This window comes from Callorhinus ursinus, unplaced genomic scaffold, assembly GCF_003265705.2.
Source record: "Callorhinus ursinus isolate GAN/ISIS: 27379988/994484 unplaced genomic scaffold, GSC_fseal_2.0 scaffold55, whole genome shotgun sequence".
In the NCBI taxonomy this organism is placed as follows: Eukaryota; Metazoa; Chordata; class Mammalia; order Carnivora; family Otariidae; genus Callorhinus; species Callorhinus ursinus.
In genome coordinates, this window is record NW_027397117.1 from 4,186,895 (window position 1) to 4,194,209 (window position 7,315).

The 7,315-nt window shown below is 46.6% G+C and overlaps 1 long non-coding RNA gene across 1 annotated transcript in view; it reads left to right on the forward strand.

Annotated features, from left to right (window-relative positions):
- Nucleotides 1-3,615, forward strand: part of LOC112817584 (uncharacterized) — a 44,646-nt gene extending 41,031 nt beyond the window's left edge. The window contains exon 2 of the long non-coding RNA XR_012375717.1: nt 3,380-3,615. This is a non-coding gene — a long non-coding RNA (uncharacterized lncRNA). The remainder of the gene's footprint in view (nt 1-3,379) is intronic.
- Nucleotides 3,616-7,315: the final 3,700 nt, after the last annotated feature.

The window sequence follows — 7,315 nt, forward strand, 5'->3', positions numbered from 1 at the left end:
TTAGCAGGACTAAAATGGAGATTGTTCACTGGTGTGTTTGAAATTGCCTCTAGGTGATTCTGATGGCTACTGCTATTTGAAAACATCTGCACAAACTAGTGAGGGGAGCAGACCAAATGACAAGTAATATGCACAGAGGGAGGTGAAAAACTTAGTGTGAGAAGTGACTGCTTCTATCCCAGCACTTCTTGGAAAGCATCCTGTAGTAGGAAGGAAGGGGAAAGGAAGCCAACGGTTATTTAGTATCTACTATTCATTGTCTTACCTAAATATCTGCACCTTAATCTCACAATAACTATGGTGTCATGCTCTTATCTTCATTGTAGAGAGAAGAAACAGAGGCTGATCCACCTACCCCAAATGGCATAGTTAGTAAATGGGGAGGCTAGAGTTTGAATCCAAACAAGGTGGTATTATAGTTGGATCTCGAAGAATGAATGGTGATACATCAGTTAGCTAATAACACAAGATTGTTGTTAACAGGCAACCCAAAATCTCCCATTAAGGAACAGAGATCTGCGGGTCATAAATTGGTGGGTCAGCTGGGGTTGGTTGGCACAGACTTGGCTCACTGGCTCTATTGATCTTGGCTAGGCTCAGTCACATTTCCTGGGTTGGCTGGAGCCTGGCTGATCCAGGCTGGAGTTAAGTGAAGCAGCTGCTTTACTGGGACCAGCAGGCTGGGCTGGGGAATGTTCTTTTCATGGTGATGACAAAGACTCAGGAAAGCAAGTGGAAATTTTGAGTTCATTTAAGATCTAAGCTTGGAGCTGGGACACTACCACTTCTGCCTCATTCTGTTGGCCAGTGCAAGTCACACGGTTGAGCCCAAGGTCAAAGGGTTTGCCATTTTAGTGAGGGGAAATGTAAAAGCACATGGCAAAGGGTGTAGATATAAGGAAGGAAGGGTGAAGAATGGGGCCAATAATACAACCTATCCCAGGTGGATTAACAAGAAGTTTAGAGGAGAAGGAAAGTGAATCAAGTTGTGTAATGGACTGAATTGTGTGCTCCCCACCCCCAATTCATAGGGTAAAGTCCTAACCCCCAGTGAGACTGTATTCAGAGATAGGGCTTTTAAAAAGGAATGAAGACTATGTAATATATGGTGATTAACATAACAATAAAAAATTAAAAAAAAAGAAAAAAAAAAGGAATGAAGACTAAATGAGGTCATGACGGTGGGCCTAACCCTATAGGACTGGAGTTCTTATAAGAAGAGGAAGAGACACCAGAGGGCTCTCTCTCCACATGAACACAGAGGAAAGGTGATGTGAGAAGTGAGAAGGTGGCCATCGGCAAGTGGAGGATAAAGGCACCTTGATTTTGGTTTTCCAACCTCCAGAACTGTGAGAAAATAAGCTTCTGTTGTTTAAGCCACAGAGGCTGTGGTATTTTGTTATGCAGCCTGAGCTCACTGATACAAAGGAGAAAGAAGAAAGAGAGAGAGAGCGACAGGGAAATATTTATTGAGCACACACCCTTTGCTGAATACCACACGAGGACCTTTGTTCACATACTTTTTGAATCGTCTTGTCAAATAGACTTATTATCTCCTTTTTAGAGAGGAAATAACCGCAGCTACCCACCGATGGGCAGAGGCAGGATTCAAGCTGGAGTCCGCTGCTAAGCGACGCATGCTTTTGCCTCTGAAATGCAGGTCAGCAACTTTCCCTGCAGAAGGGCCGGAAAGTGACTCTTTGAGGCTTGACAGGCCATGAGATCTGTAGGGTAACTACTCAACTCTGCTGTTGGAGCACAGAAGCATCCATAGACAATATGTCAACAGATGGGCCTGGATGTATCCCACCAAAACCTCATTGACAAACACAGGAAGTGGGCAGGAGTCATGGGCTGTAGTTTTGATGACCTCCGTTCTGTAATATTCTCCTTTTATGGGGCTTGGCCCATCTCATGGGGGGATTCTAGACAGAAAGAAGGCATGGATGTGTGGGAGTGCATGATGTATTCAAGAGATGGAAAATAATTTGATGAGACAGGAGCAGATGGTGTTAATTTGAGGTATGGGAATTGAGGCAGTGGGAAAGCTAAAAATGTAAAGGGGGCCCGGGTCATATTTATCTGCTTGTTGAGCAAAGCTCTCACCTGTGGCAGGTCCTTTGATAGGCTCCGGGAGCCCCCTGTAGAGGGCATGAAGACCAATCCTTATCTTTGAAAGAGGTGATGATTTGGGAGGGAGAGAAAGACATGGGATGGTTTAAGGAGAGGAACAGGTGCAGAGTGGAAGCATCAAACTTCTGTGTCCCACACTGGAACACTAAGCTGAATTCCCATCCGGGGGTGCCCTCAATGGTTCCCCCAAAGATCATGTAGGAGAAAGCATTGCTTGTTGAGCAGAGAATCAGAATCAATGAAATCAGTGCTCTAGTACCTTGCTTAAGAAACTCCTACATGTGGACGTGGGCTTTTGGAGACTGAAGCTTGTACGACTATTTGAAAGAGTTAACACATTGCACTTGGAAGAGAAAAAAAGAGCCATGTGGTGGCAAAGAATTTGTTCCCTTCCTTGGGTGGCAGCCACAGGATTCCTCGCCAATTAGTAGCATCTGGTCCTCATAGAAGATTCATCCCTGGTTGAGCTGGCAGGTACCTCTGGATGTGACACTCTGTGAAGTTCCTGATGGGCCATCTGTGATGTCTTCCCTCCCCAGATACCTCGGGCCTCCCGCCCCCTCCAACCCGTCTGCCTTTCCTTGGAAATATTTTTAAACACTCAGACCTGAGAGCAGGACCAGCTCTAGCTTTTTTTAGAGATGAGGGTGAGATTACAAGTTGCTTTTTTGGACAAATCCAATAAAAGGAAACAGTGACTACGGGAACAGCTATCACTTATTGGGCCCTTACCATGGGCTGCAGTCAACATTTTACCAAAAACGTGTTTTTTTTTTTTTTTTTTAACGTGCATCTCAAACAACCGCGTGAGGATGTAAGTGCCTTCATTATTCCGATCTGCAAACAAGGGATGCGAATCTCAGAAAGGTTACTTCCCCAACCCAATGCTAAAAAGTCTATAACTGTTTGAACCTGGATTCCAATCCCACGTGGTCTGAGTGGGCAGCTCAGACTGACATCGAACACAGGGGGAGATCTAAAATTCGAGTTCTGTTAGAAGTGGGTGTTTAATTGGTGATGCTGATTTTTTTTTTTTTTTTTTTTTTGCTTCTGGGTAAAATGAGGACGCCGTCATTCTGAGGGGTCCCTTCCTGATGAATGTTCTCATAATCATAGATGTAACAGTAATATTTATAATTGCAAACTATTTTGCAGTTTCCAGGATGCTCTTGCTGACATTACAGGACATTACGAGGCTGTTCTTTGTTTTCCTAGACTCATAGACACTCTGTTTTCCTTTTTTTAGGTAGGGCAGGCTGTCTCCTGGAACTCTTGTGTACTCATTGTTCTGAGAACTCCTGGCTCTACACTCTCCTTCCATCTAAATCCAGCAAACTAGACTTGTTTTCCACATAGATTCTGCGGGGAGGCAGGAAGAGAATGAGGCTCAGCTTGCTATTCAGATGCGTTGTCTTCATTCACTGGGGAAGAAAAGGCCTGGGTCTTAATGAAAAATAAAGAAGTCTACAGATGAATCCTTCAGCTTCCTGTCAAAGGCCCAGATTGAGAAATTTAGAGTTACCGGACTTGCGGTCTTTTAAGTTAACAGTGGAATAAAACAGGCCACGGTAGCCACCGAATACTCTGGTTATCTTCCTAAATTGATACATCTGGCTACTTCACCCCTCTTTCCATTTCAAATGCAATTTGTCTGAAGCCTCCAATTTAAATCACATAGATCTTCTCTAAACTAAATAATAGGCTACATAACTCCGGCTTCCCACGAAAAGATAAAGGTTCGGGACGCATCTCTGCCCGCGTGCGTGCGCAGGAGCATGGCGGGGGCAATGGATTGCGCTCATAAGAAGAGATGCTTTCCAACTGATGATTGAATTCAAAGCTCTTTCATTTCTACTGGGGATTTGGGGGTCTAATGAAACGATCAGCAGTCCTGCTGGGGCCAGCCTGCCGTGATTGTATCCCCAGATGCAGACAGGGAGCAGAGCCATTGTGGTGAACCCAGGCCACCTCCTGCAACCCAGCTCGGGGCCTGACCCAGGACCCATCATGGGTCTCCTGAGCCATTTCCTTGGCCTCCAAACTGGTTCTTTCCTTCAGAATCAGCCTCTCCACCCCACTTCCAAGCATCTTCCAGCAGTTTTTTTTCCCCAACACACAAATCTGCTTCGCCCTCTGTAGGTCAGAAACCTTCCTGGACTGCCCAGAAGGTTAACTTCCAAGTTCTTTCAAAGTGTGTCCCCAACCAAACTGTGTTCTCTTCCTCACTGCCCGCGGGTACCTCCTTCTTCCAGAACGTGACTCTCACGTTCCCCATTGTGCGCTTTGCTTTTCCACCTCTGACCTTTGTCTGCTGTGTTCCCACCTTCCCTCTTCCTCCCTCCAACTCACGCTTAAAGGACGCACTGTTCTGTGCCTGGAATGGAAAAGCATAACATTGGTAAGAGTTGGAAGGATTCTTTGAAGTTGGGGAATTTAACTTCTATGGAAATGTGTCTCCCCCCCCCCCCACTTCTAAGTCTCCTTCTGCAAGATCCTGCTCAAATGTTGCTTGCCCAAAAAACTTCCAACTTTCCTGGCAGGTTATCCATGCTCAGTACATGAGCAATACATTAATGCACGAATGATTGTGGGAGTGGAAGGGCAAACGGTCCTTTTTCTTTTATTTTGTCCAAGGTTCTAGAGTCACAAACACTTAGATTGTTTTCAGAGCGAGGGATGAGCTAGTCCAGCTTCAGATGGAGAGAGAGGTCAGTGCCATAGGGCAAGTCATGGCAAGTTAGTGCCAGAAAAGTAGAACCAGAACACAGGGTTCCTAATTTGGCTTATATGTGGCTTCTGTCCTATTTGTGTTTGCTGCATCGTGGAGCTGTTTCAGGCGGCAAAGCCTGGCTGGCCACTTGCTGGTTGCTCTTTCTCACGCCATGACTCCTTCGAAAGAAGTTCCCTCGTCCTGGAGATGATTATGAGCAGGAGTTCAAAGTTGAGAAAGACACAGTCTGGCTCCCCAGGGAGCTCCGGCCAGCCTGCAGGCATGAAGGGCGAGTAAGAAGGAGGCGGAGCAGAAGCTGCTGATTCCCGTGTGAGTGGGGGGTCAGAGATATGGGGTGGTCCTCTCCGGGGAGGGGGCATTTCAATTGAGTCTGGAAGGTGAGCTGCATTTTTCAAGAGGAGGGCGAAGCAAGTGATCCCCATAGAGAGAAGGCCATGTGCTAAGACCCCGTGGCAAGAAAGGTCATGGTGTGTTTGGGGTAACAGGGTGAATGGTCACGTGCCTGGAGGAGGGGAGGCATGGGAAGGGGCAGAAGGGACCCAAGAGGGTGGGTGGAGCCATCTTACCAAGCTAAGGACTTGGTGCTCTGTCCTCTGTACATGGGGGGACCCTAGTGAGCTTCAGCTGCCAAAACGAAGTATCACAGACCGGGCGGTTTAAATAACAGAAATTTATTTTCTCTGGTTCTGGAGGCTGCATGTCCCAGATCGAGGTGTGGGCAGGCTGGTCTCTTCTGAGCTCTCCCTTTTTGGCATGCAGACAGACATCTTTTCCCTGTGTCCGCTGTGTGTGTCTGAGACCTAATTTCCTGTTCGTATAAGGACGCCTGTCCTATTGGATTAGGGTCCACCCTAATGACCTCATTTTAACTTAATCACCTCTTTAAAGACCCTATATCCAAATATGGTTGCATTCTGAGGTCCTGGGGGTGAAGATTTCAACACATGAATCATATGAATTTTGGGGGGGAGGTTACAACTCAGCGGGTAACAGGGGACAAATGGAGGTTTTTTAAGGATTCATTTGGAACACTCAACTCTCGTTTTCTTGGCCTGTGGTGTGTTCTAAATGGCATTAATCCTTCCTCTGAAGGGCCTCTAAATATAGATGCCATCTGCTGTTGTGCAATATGTTATCACTGATCCCCCACTTAGCAGCCGCTTCCTTACAGGCAGGAGGGGGAGGCTGCGGGGAGGGGAGGCTGCAGGGAGGGGAGGTTGCAGCGAGCCCGAGGGGAGGCAGCCAGCAAGAAGCCGGAGAAAACCCTGCAGTCGGGGTCGAGTGAACTCCAGAGCTTCCAAGATGATGGAAGGACGCCAGGGCCCCAGATTCTGGGGGGGCTCGACGCACATCGACTCAGAAAAAGGGGCCCCGCCCCCTTCCTCCAAGCGCTTGAGTGCGAAATGGTGATGAACATCTTTGCTCGTTAAAAAAAAAAAAGTTCCTTCTTACAGAACGAAGTGGCACCTGCCAGCCCTGGTTGATGGCATCTCCTCAGTGATTAGGGGGAACACTCATCATGTGGACGTGCGCGCATGCTGCCCGCCGACGTGCTTTGCTCAGACAACACCTGCCTGGAGTCCTTCTGCGGCTGGTTCGCCCCTGCACTCTTGCTGTGAAGGACAATTTGGCCCGCCCATTAATTACTTTTAAAGTTCTAGATTTCAATTAGGGAGTTAATTACTTTTTGCCATATTGCCCCCATTAAAGACATTTTCATTATTAAGTCAATTTGTTAGAATTGAAGAGCCATGCCAAGAGAGAAGAATTATGGTTCCAGGAGCCTTTTGCGTTCACTTGCATCTCTTCCTGCTTTGAGGTGATGGAGGGGGAAGCCTTATTTTAGATTTTTTCCCATTGTGTGGTAAATAGTTGTGAGCTGCTTTGTGCTCAATACCGCACTGGCCTACAGTAGATTCACGCGACCTGTGTCTTGGGGGGTGAGGGGTGGGCAGTCGAGGTCTAGCAGAGAAGAAATATTTTAAATGTAATTCCAATTATTGAATAATTTAACTCAGATTTGTAAGTACTATATGAGGAGCATGCACAAAATATTGGGACCCAGACGAGGAGAGGGGTGAATGATTTGGGAAGCCTCTGCAGAGGAGGTAAAATTTTACATAGATCTCGTAGGGTGCATTGGAGTTTGTGAGCCAGGTAAGAGGGAAAATGTATTTGTTTCCTAGGACTATCATGATCAAGTAGCGCAAACTGGCTTAAACCACAGAAATTTGATTTTTCATCATTTTGGAGGATAGAAGTTGGAGATCAAGCATGTCCTCAGGGTCATGCACTCTCTGAAGGCCTTAGGGAAGAGTAAGCTCCAGGCTTCTCTCCTAGCTTCTAGTAGTTTCTAGTAGCTTTAAAGTATAATGCAAATCTTCACATGACGTTCTGCCTATATCTCCACCTTGTCTTCTCTCAATCCGTGTCTGTCTCTGTGTTCAAATT